At 39.5% G+C, this 14,314-nt stretch overlaps 1 protein-coding gene across 1 annotated transcript in view; it reads left to right on the plus strand.

The window, feature by feature from the left end:
- The first annotated feature begins 296 nt into the window (after window positions 1-296).
- Window positions 297-14,314, plus strand: part of LOC139186646 (ankyrin repeat domain-containing protein 26-like) — a 40,572-nt gene continuing 26,554 nt past the window's right edge. The window contains exons 1-2 of the mRNA XM_070801943.1: window positions 297-1,437; window positions 2,161-2,328. The gene's annotated coding sequence lies outside the window, so the exon portion shown is untranslated. The remainder of the gene's footprint in view (window positions 1,438-2,160; window positions 2,329-14,314) is intronic.

Raw genomic sequence — 14,314 nt, forward strand, 5'->3', positions numbered from 1 at the left:
AAACGCGCGCCGGCGCCCCGGGGCCCTGAGAGCCTGGAGGGCGGGCGATCACCCTCTGGCCTGAGGGGCGGCAGCTGGCGGTCGAACTCGGGCCCCCTCCGCGTGGGGCCGGCGAGGCGCCGGGAGAAAGCTGCCATGCACCAGCGGTGGGTTTGGCGAGTGCGTGCGGCCCGCTGCCACCGGGCTCCTAATTGTTTTTAATTTGAAGATAATGACAATATCCTGATTTTCCTAGCCTACACTTTGGGTTCTGAAGTGACGTTTATCTAAAAATTGCTGCATTATTCCAGGTCAGTCTGTAGCCAAATATTTGTGTCTCTTCCTTCTGTTCTCCCCTCGATTTTTATTGGAGTACAGTTGATTTACAATATTGTGTTAGTGTCAGGTGTGCAACAGAGTGAATCAATTATGTGTATATATGTATATCCGCCCTTTTTAAAAGCATTTTTTCCGTATGGGCTCTTACAGAGTGTTGAGTTCCCTGTGCTATACAGTTGGTCCTCATTAGTTATCTATTTCCTACACAATAGTGTGTAGTGTGTATGTGTCAGTCCCAGTCTCCCAACCAAATGTATGTTTCTTCGGTACATGTGCACGTGTAAAATTGCTAGAGAGCGTCAGAGAGCAACAGGCTGAATTGTGTTTTTTTGTTTTTTTTTACCACTTCGGCATTGAAAAGATACTTCTTGAAACTTGAAAGTATTACTGGGTTTGGATTGTCAAGTTGATCTTCAAGGAACATTTCAAGAGACAAAAGCATGGGGGGTAGTGATAAATCTGTGGGCTTATGACAACAGCAGTTTGCTTTAGTGATGTTTTAACAAGGGCTTCCCTGATCGCTCAGTTGGTAAAGAATCTGCCTGTAATGCAGGAGACCTCCGTTCGATTCCTGAGTCAAGAAGATCCCCTGGAGAAGGAAAAGGCTACGCACCCCAGTATTCTGGCCTGGAGAGTTCCATGGACTGTATAGGGCATGGGGTAGCAAAGAGTCGGACACGACTGAGCGACTTTCATTTTTACGCTAATAATACAAAGCATTTTGGATGTGCGAAGTACCTTTATGGCAGCCATACTTGAAGTAACAGAAAGTAAGGGTGCCCTGTTTGAAGGTGGCACCAATGGGAGGCGATAGGAAGGGCCTGCTCTCTTCGTTGCAGGCGGCTGCTGCCTGGTGATCCAGCACCGTGCCTGAAGTCAGCATCCTGGTTCTGACACTTAGCAGCTGTGGGATCTTGACAAAACCTGTCTTACCTGGGTTAAACGTGGGCAGTTTTTAAAAGCAGGGTATTTTCTTAGAAAGGGTTTAGGAAATCTTCATACAACTCAGTATTAATTTTAACAGAGTATCTCTGAGAGCCTTCCACAGAAGTATGTGGATCGTTTATCTGGAGCTGCTGATCAAAGAAGAAAAAAAGACATTAAACAGACAAGTAGAAGGTAAGAACTGGATTTGATAGAAAAGTCATTTGACAGAACGTTGAATTAAAACGGGACTGCTGACATATTCCAACAGCCAGAGAAAATCACCTGTTGGACATGTAGTGACAAAAAAGACGAGGAGGGAGATAGTGTATCTTATCAGGTGTCAGCCACAGATTAAATTGAGATTGCCATTTAAGGAGGTAAATTATTAGTTCCTGGACTTCCTTGGCAGTCTGGTCCAATGGTTAAGACTCTGTGTGGTTAAGACTCTCTGATGCAGGGGGTGCAGTTTCAATCCCTGGTCAGGAAAGTAAGATTCCATGTGATCCATGGCCAAAAGAAAAAAATTATTAGTTCTGTTTCAAGATACTCTACAACCTCAGGAAGGTTGAGAAATAAGAGGAAAGAGGGAATGAAGGATGAGAGAGCCATAGGGTACAGGGAGGAAATGAAGGAAAAGGAAGCAAGGGTCTATGGGGGAAGGTGGCAAGAAAGAAGATAGGTCTTTAGAAAAGGGGAGAGTATTTGACATGGGTGATGAATTTGAAGTGAGCTTGTCCGAGAAGAACAGCAGAGTTTTCCTTGTCTTACTGTTTTTCTGGCTGTGAGAAGGCATTCAGGATTGAGGTCCCTGGGCACGCAGAGCTGTGTGTTAGCCTCTGTGCAGGAACATGGGCATAGGCGCTCAGCTGTAAATGTGTGCAAATTGATGTCATATGAGATGATGCTGTTTTATAGGATGGTGTCACTTAGGCCAAAACAAGAGAACTGGAAAGGAGAGAGCAGAGACTGTGATGGGGAGATCAAGGAACCTACAGCCTGATACAGTGACCACTGGCAAGTTTCCAACTTCTAATGCAGTTTCAGTTTGGAGGGAAGTGTCTCCAAAGTGAAGGCAGAGTGAAGGTAAGTTGCTGCTGCTGCTAAGTCGCATCAGTCATGTCCGACTCTGGGCGACCCCATAAACGGCAGCCCACCAGGCTTCTCCATCCATGGAGTTTCCCAGGCAAGAGTACTGGAGTGGGTTGCTATTGCCTTCTCTGGAGAGTAAGTTGAGGCTAAGATTTAGAAGAATAAATCAAGTTGAAGTCATGTAGAAGCAGACTCAGTGTAGACCAGAGTTTCTCACATTTGAATTAGTTGCCTGGGGATCTTGTGGGAAGTGCACTGGCTGAGCCGAAGGTCTGAGATTCTGTGTTTCTAACAGGCTCTCTGAGTAGCAAGGGTGTAGCCTTGTCTTTAGAGAAATCTGGAAGAAGAGCATTGGATAGTGTGAGACATAACAGGGTCAAGAAAAAGCATTATTTTGTTTTTCTTTCTGAGTGTGTTTATTGCCAGAGGGAAGCAAGGAGTTGAAGTAGCAATTACAGGTGTAAGATACCATTGCTAAGCAGAGAGGGAAAAAGAAGTGGTGGAGATGATCCATAGAAGGAATGTAAAGGGGGAGGAATTCAGACCGCAGATCCAGAGATTACCCTTTGGAAAGGAGAGATTCTAGTGACAGGAGGAAGGGAGGAAAGTAAGTCCTTAGGGAGGTGAGTTTGGAGTTGATGAGGACACTTGAGAGAATTCCTTCTACATGGCTCCAGTGTATTTCCACTGAAAAGAGAAAAGATCATTGTTGCTCCAGAGAATACTGGGGGTGGGGGAGAAGGGTGGTGGTGCTAGAACTAGGGGAAACCCCACCCCTCTAAGTAACTCTCAGGCATCAGACGTATATGTTGTACTGGTATTTATTATTTGAAGTAGACTAATTTGAATATGGAAGGCATTGACTTTCTTTTTCTTTTTTTTTGAGATAGCTGATTTTTTGGCAGTTGTTTCACAGAAATCCTCTGAAGCATTAGCATGATGTAGCAAACCAAACTAAGTTTTGAAACAAAACAGATTAATAGAGTTCATTCCCTAAATGCTAGAAGTGTTATTTTCAATAAATACCACACTGATTTTGAAACATGCAAGATTTTTAATATCTAATAATTCCGTGGCAATTAAATTATTCATAAAGTTCTTATGGAATACAGAATAGGGAACAGATTGAGTGAATCGATGTAAGTAACACTAGAAAAGTAAAAAGTAGAAAAAATGAGACGCACTGGTTAGCATCTCTTCATGAATGGCAGTGATGTGTGAGATACAATAAGCTGTGAAGGAGCAGTGAGTTTAGGGGACAGGAGGTCGTGGAAGTGATTCTCTGAAATAAGTTTGTAGGAGGTCCTCAGAGTTGCATTCTTCCTCACATTCTAATAAATGGAGACTTTGTTTCCAGATTTTTCAGGTTGGGATTCTACTAGTTTGAGCCTCAGTAATGAGACTTGTCAGAGAGCTAGGCATTTGCAAGTTGATGTTCAGTGTCTGTTGATTTCACAATCAATGACCAAAAATCAGTCAGCATCCACAGAATTGGGACAGATGACCTTGTTAGGTAGTTAGAATAGGAAAAAGGAGTCCAGAATGGCGGTGGCTAAAAGACAAGGAAGGGTAGAGCCTGCAAAGATAGAACAAAGGAAGGTCCGAGGACCGGAGTGAGGGCCTCAGGTAGAACAAACAGCACTCCTGGCTAGCCCAGTTTACATGGGGCAAGTCCAGGGGGAGGAAAAAAACATAAAAAGAGGGGCCAAAGGGCTGGGGGTCTCTCTCCCGTGCGTGCACACTCTCTCTCTCTCCCTCTCTCTTTCTCTCTTCTCTTCGTGTCTTTTGGGTTGGCATGCCCTCATGCCTCGAGGATGTATTTTCCGTTATTTTCTAAGTAAAACTGAGCTGTAACATGGAGCTGTAACACTGTCCAAGAGCTGTGACGCTGAGGGCTTTAATGTCCGTCGCTTCAAATGTTTGCTGTGACAAGACAAAACCAAGGAAATTACACACTCCCCTGACAACCTTAATAGATAAACAAAAGGTGAATATTGGAGTGGTGTTTCTGGCAGGGACTTACACGCTCCATCAGCTGTGCAAGTCTCAGCTGCCAGAAAACAGAAAGCAAAGAAGGTAGTGAAGAAGCCCAGAGCACTCAGTCCTGGGCCACCTGGGCACTGACGTTTCCAAAGTTAAATGTTGTGGGAAAATCTACCGTGTGCTGACTCCTTTTATGCAACCTACAGCCAAACAGCATTTCTTAGGAAGGTGTTTGCATTCTTCCTCTGACCATAGTAAGACAATCATACGTGACAAAGAGAGTTAGGAGAAACTCTCCTAACTTTTAGGCTAGTATGTAGCATACCTGAGAGTGGGTAGCAGGATTATATTCAGAATTTTGCATCTAGTTGGGAGACCTAGGTAGACATCTAGAGATTGCCTTCTCAAATTGTGGCTTCCTAGCTATATTTTTACATAGCTGTTAATTCATAAGTATTTGTTATAAATTATATTCAGTATGACTGCAAGAGCACCTGTGAAGCCAAATGCTAAAATATTTCTTGTGTTTTCTATGACTTTATGTATTTTAGAATTGACTTTCCCAGTGATAATGGGAGTCATGGGAAATTTGCTACATAGTACCTCCTCAGTTGTATCCATCTAATATATCAACTTGTTTTATTATTTGTAATAAATGAATAGTTCAGAAGGAATGTTGGTTTTAAGGAGTGCTGTATCATTTAAAAGCAGTATATAGAAAACCAGTTCTTATTCTACTGGGATGCCCAGTCTTTTGAGTAATCACATCTAATACGTGCTGTCCATAAATACCAATTAATTTAGTGCCTTCAATCAGTCATACAATCAGGGCTATGGTAAGAAATCATACACTGTTTCTTTTTTCACTCCTATTTTTTTTCTTTTCTTTCCTCACCTGTAGAAGTTACCTTTGCATTTACAAGATTCTCAGTTATCTCCTAGAATAGTGACTACAAGCTATAAACTCAAAGTGGTTTTTTTGTGTGTTTTTAACATCTCTACAAGTGCCTTGTTTGCTCTTTTTTCCCAATGAGCTTGGTAGGTCCAAGAAGCATAGATTCAAATAAAACACCTACACAAATCCTTTCAACACTGAAAGATGAGACATAGGAAAACCACCAAATAAATAGAAGCAACTTCAGACAGTTCATGCTGATCATTTCTCTTGTCAGTCACTACCTTTTATAGAGTAACTGGCAGAGTCTACTCCTTCAGGATCCCAGGATTTGTACATGTATTGATTTCATACAGATTTATTCTGTACTCAACCCAGAAAGTTTTATATCCTAAATATTTCTGGAAACACTCCCCCAGTTCAGGCCTGCATCACCTTTTTTTTTTTTTTTTTTCATTATTAATGCCTTCAGATTCTTCTCCCCCCATTTATTTGTATGCCCTTCAAATTCCATCTCCTGTAGTATTTCGAGTCACCTGTCTCAACAGCACATGTGACCATGAACCACTCATCAAATCACATTAATATCTAGACATCTGAAAGTGACACGTGATGCTTTCATAATCTGACTTCTGCCTGACTCTCCACCTCTCGTCCTTTCTGTCCTTTGCTCGGGAATCCTGAACCACTGCTGATGCCCTCCTCACCTGTCCCTGTACTTTGAACAAATATTTACCCTTTCGTGTGTGTGCTTCTCTCCCCATCTTGCTACAGCCTTCCGTGCTCTACCGCACCTGCCCTCTGTTCCCTTGAACTGCGTAAGTCTGCACTCAGGCAGTATCTCTCGAAAAGCCATCCCTGACACCTTTTATGTACATTTTTGTTTAAACTCCAGTGTCTCGTACTGAGCAGGAACCCAAAAAACAATTATTGAATAAAAGAACTAAAGACTTATGTATACCAAGGTGATTTTTAAGAGCTTCTCCTCTGCAGTCTAAGGGCCAACAAGGTAGACATGTACATTCAGGTGATAAAGATACACTTGAAAAATCTATAAAGTCCTAAGGTAGCTACAAGGAAAGAGAGACCTGTTTATCTGGGGAAAGACAGCTGTAATCAAGAACAACTTTAGAAAGAAGGATGAGTTTTAAAAGGTGAAAAGTAATTTGTTGGGAAAGAAGCATTTCAATTTAAGAAATTGAGAAAAGGAAAAAAAGTGACAGGAATTTTGTAAACCGTGAATAATGTTGCAGTTGAAGCTTGGCAACTTGTTATAAAGGTCCTGTTATGAAGTAGAGAAGAGAAGATATTGTGGCTTTACATGTCTGTCTCATGATTGTCTAAGAAGAGCTCTCTAAATTTTACCTATTTACCATTAGTGTATGCAGCATGAGTGAAGTAAGAGGCTTATTTTGTATTGATATGTTTGTACTAGAGAAGTAACTGCGGTTTGATGTAAGAGGACTAGTAGAGTCAGAAGACCTGGTGAAAAACCTGCACCTTACTTATATTTCTAACTTCTTCCTTTCCAGAATCATTATAGCTAATGAGTTAACTGATGTTTGTAGAAGTGCTTAGTGCAGCTATCAATAAGTATAATTCTTGTAGTGGACTATTACAATGTTAGAACGGTAGCATATTCTCAAGAAAAAATTTTTTTACAAAATTTAATCTGTTTAGATATGTACAGAGCTAAGGCTCTTACTTTGGGGTAGCTGTATAGGTTAGGCATCAGATGTATTTTTTTTTTTAAACTAGCAAGTGGTGGTGTTTATTGGAGGTATTTGTGATATTTCTTGGGATAATTTTTCTTCGTGTCAATTTAATTTGGGAAATATTTCAGCCTTGAATCATTTATTCTTATGGCCTGTCAACTGTTTAAAGGCATCTACTTGTCATTCAGTCATAATTTGGGACTCAAATGGTGAGCTTTACCCAAACACTTCTTGATTTGCTCTTCCATCTGCTATTTATGATTTACTTAGAACATTTTTGCAAAAAATTTGCTCCAATTCTCAATTTCAATTCAGTCAATTCAGTTCAGTCACTCAGTTGTGTCCGACTCTTTATGACCTCATGGACTGCAGCACGCCAGGCCTCCCTGTCCATCACCAACATTTGGAGTTTACTCAAACTCATATCCATTGAGTTGGTGATGCCATTCAACCATCTCATCCTCTGTTGTCCCCTCATCCTCCTGCCCACAATCTTTCCCAGCATCAGTTCCGTTCAGTTCAGTCACTCAGTCATTTCCGACTCTTTGCGACCCCATGAACTGCAGCATGCCAGGCCTCCCTGTCTATCACCAACTCCCGGAGTCCCACAAACCCATGTCCATCGAGTCAATGATGCCATCCAACCATCTCATCCTCTGTCTTCCTCTTCTCCTCCTGCCCTCAATCTTTCCCAGCATCAGAGTCTTTTCCAATGTGTCAGCTCTTCGCATTAAGTCGCCAGAGTATTGGAGTTTGAGCTTCAGCATCAGTCCTTCCAATGAATATTCAGGACTGATTTCCTTTAGGATTGACTGGTTGGATCTCCTTGCAGTCAAAGGGACTCCAAAGAGTCTTCTCCAACACCACTGTTCAAAACCATCAAGTCTTTGGTGCTCAGCTTTCTTTTTTTTTTTTAATTTAAATTTATTTATTTTAATTGGGGGTTAATTACTTTACAGTATTGTATGTATGGTTTTGCCATACATCAGCATGAATCCGCCATGAGTGTACACGTGTTCCCCATCCTGAACCCCCCCTCCCACCTCCCTCTCCGTACCATCCCTCTGGGTCATCCCAGTGCACCAGCCCCAAACTGCATCATACCTGGACTGGTGATTCGTTTCATATATGATATTATACATGTTTCAATGCCATTCTCCCAAATCATCCCACCCTCTCCATCTCCCACAGAGTGCAAAAGACTGTTCTATACATCTATGTCTCTTTTGCTGTCTCGTATAAAGTGTTATCGTTACCATCTTTCTAAATTCCATATATATGTGTTAGTATACTGTTGGTGTTTTTCTTTCTGGCTTACTTCACTCTGTATAATAGGCTCCAGTTTCATCCACCTCATTAGAACTGATTCAAATGTATTCTTTTTAATGGCTGGGTAATACTCCATTGTGTATATGTACCACAGTTTTCTTATCCATTCATCTGCTGATGGACATCTAGGTTGCTTCCATGTCCTGGCTATTATAAACAGTGCTGCGATGAACATTGGGGTACACGTGTCTCTTTCACTTCTGGTTTCCTCGGTGTGTATGCCCAGCAATGGGATTGCTGGATCATAAGGCAGTTCTATTTCCAGTTTTTTAAGGAATCTCCACACTATTCTCTGTAGTGGCTGTACTAGTTTGCATTCCCACCAACAGTGTAAGAGGGTTCCCTTTTCACCACACCCTCTCCAGCATTTATTGCTTGTAGACTTTTGGATCGCAGCCATTCTGACTGGTGTGAAATGGTACCTCATTGTGGTTTTGATTTGCGTTTCTCTGATAATGAGTGATGTTGAGCATCTTTTCATGTGTTTGTTAGCCATCTATATGTCTTCTTTGGAGAAATGTCTGTTTAGTTCTTTGGCCCATTTTTTGATTGGGTTGTTTATTTTTCTGGAATTGAGTTGTAGGAGTTGCTTGTATATTTTTGAGATTAGTTGTTTGTCAGTTGCTTCATTTGCTATTATTTTCTCCCATTCTGAAGGCTGTCTTTTCACCTTGCTTATAGTTTCCTTTGCCGTGCAGAAGCTTTTAATTTTAATTAGGTCCCATTTGTTTATTTTTGCTTTTATTTCCAATATTCTGGGAGGTGGGTCATAGAGGATCCTGCTGTGATGTATGTCGGAGAGTGTTTTGCCTATGTTCTCCTCTAGCAGTTTTATAGTTTCTGGTCTTACATTTAGATCTTAAATCGATTTTGAGTTTATTTTTGTGTATGGTGTTAGAAAGTGTTCTAGTTTCATTCTTTTACAAGTGGTTGACCAGTTTTCCCAGCACCACTTGTTAAAGAGATTGTCTTTTCTCCATTGTATATTCTTGCCTCCTTTGTCAAACATGAGGTGTCCATAGGTGCGTGGATTTATCTCTGGGCTTTCTATTTTGTTCCATTGATCTATATTTCTGTCTTTGTGCCAGTACCATACTGTCTTGATGACTGTGGCTTTGTAGTAGAGCCTGAAGTCAGGTAGTTTGATTCCTCCAGTTCCATTCTTCTTTCTCAAGATTGCTTTGGCTATCGAGGTTTTTTGTATTTCCATACAAATTGTGGAATTATTTGTTCTAGCTCTGTGAAGAATACTGTTGGTAGCTTGATAGGGATTGCATTGAATCTATAGATTGCTTTGGGTGGTATACTCATTTTCACTATATTGATTCTTCCAATCCATGAACATGGTATATTTCTCCATCTATTAGTGTCCTCTTTGATTTCTTTCTCCAGTGTTTTATAGTTTTCTATATATAGGTCTTTAGTTTCTTTAGGTAGATATATTCCTAAGTATTTTATTCTTTTCGATGCAATGGTGAATGGAATTGTTTCCTTAATTTCTCTTTCTATTTTCTCATTATTAGTGTAAAGGAATGTAAGGGATTCCTGTGTGTTGATTTTATATCCTGCAACTTTACTATATTCATTGATTAGCTCTAGTAATTTTCTGGTGGAGTCTTTAGGGTTTTCTATGTAGAGGATCATGTCATCTGCAAACAGTGAGAGTTTTACTTCTTCTTTTCCAATTTGGATTCCTTTTATTTCTTTTTCTTCTCTGATTGCTGTGGCCAAAACTTCCAAAACTATGTTGAGTAGTAGTGGTGAAAGTGGGTACCCTTGTCTTGTTCCTGACTTTAGGGGAAATGCTTTCAATTTTTCACCATTGAGGATAATGTTTGCTGTGGGTTTGTCATATATAGCTTTTATTATGTTGAGGTATGTTCCTTCTATTCCTGCTTTCTGGAGAGTTTTTTTTTTTTTATCATAAATGGATGTTGAATTTTGTCAAAGGCTTTCTCTGCATCTGTTGAGATAATCATATGGCTTTTATTTTTCAATTTGTTGATGTGGTTTATTACATTAATTGATTTGCAAATATTGAAGAATCCTTGCATCCCTGGGATAAAGCCCACTTGGTCATGGTGTATGATCTTTTTAATGTGTTGTTGGATTCTGATTGCTAGAATTTTGTTAAGGATTTTTGCATTTATCTTCATCAGTGATATTGACCTGTAGTTTTCTTTTTTTGTGGCATCTTTGTCAGGTTTTGGTATTAGGTTGATGGTGGCTTCATAGAATGAGTTTGGAAGTTTACCCTCCTCTGCAATTTTCTGGAAGAGTTTGAGTAGGATAGGTGTTGGCTCTTCTCTAAATTTTTGGTAGAATTCAGCTGTGAAGCTGTCTGGACCTGGGCTTTTGTTTGCTGGAAGATTTCTGATTATAGTTTTAATTTCCGTGCTTGTGATGGGTCTGTTAATATTTTCTATTTCTTCCTGGTTCAGTTTTGGGAAGTTGTACTTTTCTAAGAATTCGTCCATTTCTTCCACGTTGTCCATTTTATTGGAATATAATTGCTGATAGTAGTCTCTTATGATCCTTTGTATTTCTTTTTTTTTTAATTTTTATTTTTTCTACCTGCACTATAAGCACTTTATGATCCTTTGTATTTCTGTGTTGTCTGTTGTGATCTCTCCATTTTCATTTCTAATTTTATTGATTTGATTTTTCTCCCTTTGTTTCTTGATGAGTCTGGCTAATAGTTTGTCAATTTTATTTTCCTTTCAAAGAACCAGCTTTTGGCTTTGTTGATTTTTGCTATGGTCTCTTTGTTTCTTTTGCATTTATTTCTGCCCTAATTTTTAAGACTTCTTTCCTTCTGCTAGCCCTGGGGTTCTTCATTTCTTCCTTTTCTAGTTGCTTTAGGTGTAGAGTTAGGTTATTTATTTGACTTTTTTCTTGTTTCTTGAGGTATGCCTGTATTGGTATGAACTTTTCCCTTAGCACTGCTTTTACAGTATCCCATAGGTTTGGGGTTGTTGTGTTTTCATTTTCATTCATTTCTATGCATATTTTGATTTCTTTTTTGATTTCTTCTGTGATTTGTTGGTTATTCAGCAGCGTGTTGTTCAGCCTCCATATGTTGGAATTTTTAGTAGTTTTTCTCCTGTAATTGAGATCTAATCTTACCACATTGTGGTCAGAAAAGATGCTTGGAATGATTTCAATTTTTTTGAATTTACCAAGGCTAGATTTATGGCCCAGGATGTGATCTATCCTGTAGAAGGTTCCGTGTGTGCTTGAGAAAAATGTCAAATTCATTATTTTGGGGTGAAATGTCTTATAGATATCAATTAGGTCCAACTAGTTTATTGTATCATTTAAAGTTTGTGTTTTCTTGTTATTTTCTGTTTAGTTGATCTATCCATAGGTATGTGTGGGGTATTAAAGTCTCCCACTATTATTGTGTTATTGTTAATTTCCCCTTTCTACTTGTTAGCATTTGTCTTACATATTGCAGTGCTCCTATGTTGGGTGCATATATATTTATAATTGTTATCTGTTCTTCTTGGATTGAACCTTTGATGATTATGTAGTGTCCTTCTTTGTCTCATTCTATTTTATCTGATATGAGTATTGCTACTCCTGCTTTCTTTTGGTCTCTATTTGCATGGAATATCTTTTTCCAGCCCTTCACTTTCAGTCTGTATGTGTCCCCTGTTTTGAGGTGGGTCTCTTGTAGACAACATATATAGGGGTCTTGTTTTTGTATCCATTCAGGCAGTCTATGTCTTTTGCTTGGGGCATTCAACCCATTTACATTTAAGGTAATTATTGATAAGTATGATCCCATTGCCATTTACTTTATTGTTTTGGGTTCGAGTTTATACCCTTTTTTGTTTCCTGTCTAGAGAAGATCCTTTAGCATTTGTTGGAGAGCTGGTTTGGTGGTGCTGAATTCTCTCAGCTTTTGCTTGTCTTAAAGCTTTTGATTTCTCCTTCATATTTGAATGAGATCCTTGCTGGGTACAGTAATCTGGGCTGTAGGTTATTTTCTTTCATCACTTTAAGTATGTCTTGCCATTCCCTCCTGGCCTGAAGAGTTTCTATTGAAAGATCAGCTGTTATCCTCATGGGAATCTCCTTGTGTGTTATTTGTTGTTTTTCCCTTGCTGCTTTTAATATTTATTCTTTGTGTTTGATCTTTGTTAATTTGATTAATATGTGTCTTGGGGTGTGTCGCCTTGGATTTATCCTGTTTGGGACTCTCTGGTTTTCTTGGACTTGGGTGATTATTTCCTTCCCCATTTTAGGGAAGTTTTCAACTATTATCTCCTCAAGTATTTTCTCTTGGCCTTTCTTTTTGTCTTCTTCTGGGACTCCTATGATTCGAATGTTGTGGCGTTTAATATTGTCCTGGAGGTCTCTGAGATTGTCCTTATTTCTTTTAATTTGTTTTTCTTTTTTCCTCTCTGATTCATTTATTTCTACCATTCTATCTTCTACTTCACTAATCCTATTTTCTGCCTCTGTTATTCTACTATTTGTTGCCTCCAGAGTGTTTTTCATCTCATTTGTTGCATTATTCATTATATATTGACTGTTTTTTTATTTCTTCTAGGTCCTTGTTAAAGCTTTCTTGAATCTTCTCAATCCTTGTCTCCAGGCTATTTATCTGTGATTCCATTTTGATTTCAAGGTTTTTGATCATTTTCACTATCATCATTCAGAATTCTTTATCAGGAAGAATCCCTATCTCTTCCTCTTTTGTTTCGTTTGGTGGACATTTATCCTGTTCCTTTACCTGCTGGGTATTCCTCTGTATCTTCATCTTGTTTATATTGCTGAGTTTGGGGTGGCCTTTCTGTATTCTGGCATTTTGTGGAGTTTTCTTTATTGTGGAGTTTCCCCGCTGTGGGTGAGGTTGTACGGGAGGCTTGTCAAGGTTTCTTGGTTAGGGAAGCTTGTGTCGGTGTTCTGGTGGGTGGAGCTGATTTCTTCTCTCTGGAGTGCAATGAAGTGTCCATTAATGAGTTATGAGATGTCAGTGGGTTTGGAGTAACTTTGGGCAGCCTGTATATTGAAGCTCAGGGCTGTGTTCCTGTGTTGCTGGAGAATTTGCGTGGTATGTCATGGTCTGGAACTTGTTGGCCCTTGGTTGGTGCTTGGTTTCAGTGTAGGTATGGAGGTATTTGATGAGTCGATTAATGTTCCCTGGACTCAGGAGTTCTCTGGTGTTCTCAGGATTTGGACTTAAGCCTCCTGCTTCTGGTTTTCAGTCTTATTTTTACAGTAGTCTCAAGACTTCTCCTTCTATACAGCACCATTGATAAAACATCTAGGTTTAAGATGAAAACTTTCTCCACAGTGAGGGACACCCAGAGAGGTTCACAGAGTTACATGGAGAAGAGAAGAGGGAGGAGGGAGTTAGAGGTGACCGGAATGAGATGAGGTGGAATCAAAAGATGTTCACGGAGTTATACAGAGAAGAAAAGCCAAAGGAAGGAGACAGAGGAGGCCGGGAGAATAAAAGTGGGGAATCCAAAGGAGAGAGACAGATCCAGTCAGTAATCAGTTCCCTAAATGTTCTCCACCGTCTGGAACACACAGAGATTCAGAGAGTTGGGTAGAGAAGAGAAGGGGGAGGGAGGAGACAGAGGTGACCTGTTGGAGAAAAAGGAGAGTCCAAAGGGGGAGAGAGCAGTTAAGCCAGTAATCTTGCTTCCAAGTAAAAATGGGTACTGAAGATTGGGTTCTTAAAGGTACAAAATTGATAACAAATACCAAAAAGCTAAGATTAAAAATCTAGAGTAGTGGTTGTATTTTCAAAAATACAATATTAAAGAAAAGAAGAAGAAAAAGAAAAAAAGAAAGTCACAAAAATTATAAAAGAAAAAAAACATGTATATGAAGTTTGCTTTAAAAAATAGGGTCTTTTTTTTGGCAAAGTAATAGTAGGTTATAAAAATGAAAATTAAAGGAGTAATAGAGAACTTAACATTTAAAAAAATAAAAATAAAAGAATGATCGTAAAAATAATAAAAATATATCTAAGACTTTCTCTGGTATTGTGGGCAGTGTGGGGTCAGTTCATTTTCGGATAGTTCCTTGTCCCGATTTA

This window comes from Bos indicus, chromosome 13, assembly GCF_029378745.1.
Source record: "Bos indicus isolate NIAB-ARS_2022 breed Sahiwal x Tharparkar chromosome 13, NIAB-ARS_B.indTharparkar_mat_pri_1.0, whole genome shotgun sequence".
Classification (NCBI taxonomy): domain Eukaryota; kingdom Metazoa; phylum Chordata; class Mammalia; order Artiodactyla; family Bovidae; genus Bos; species Bos indicus.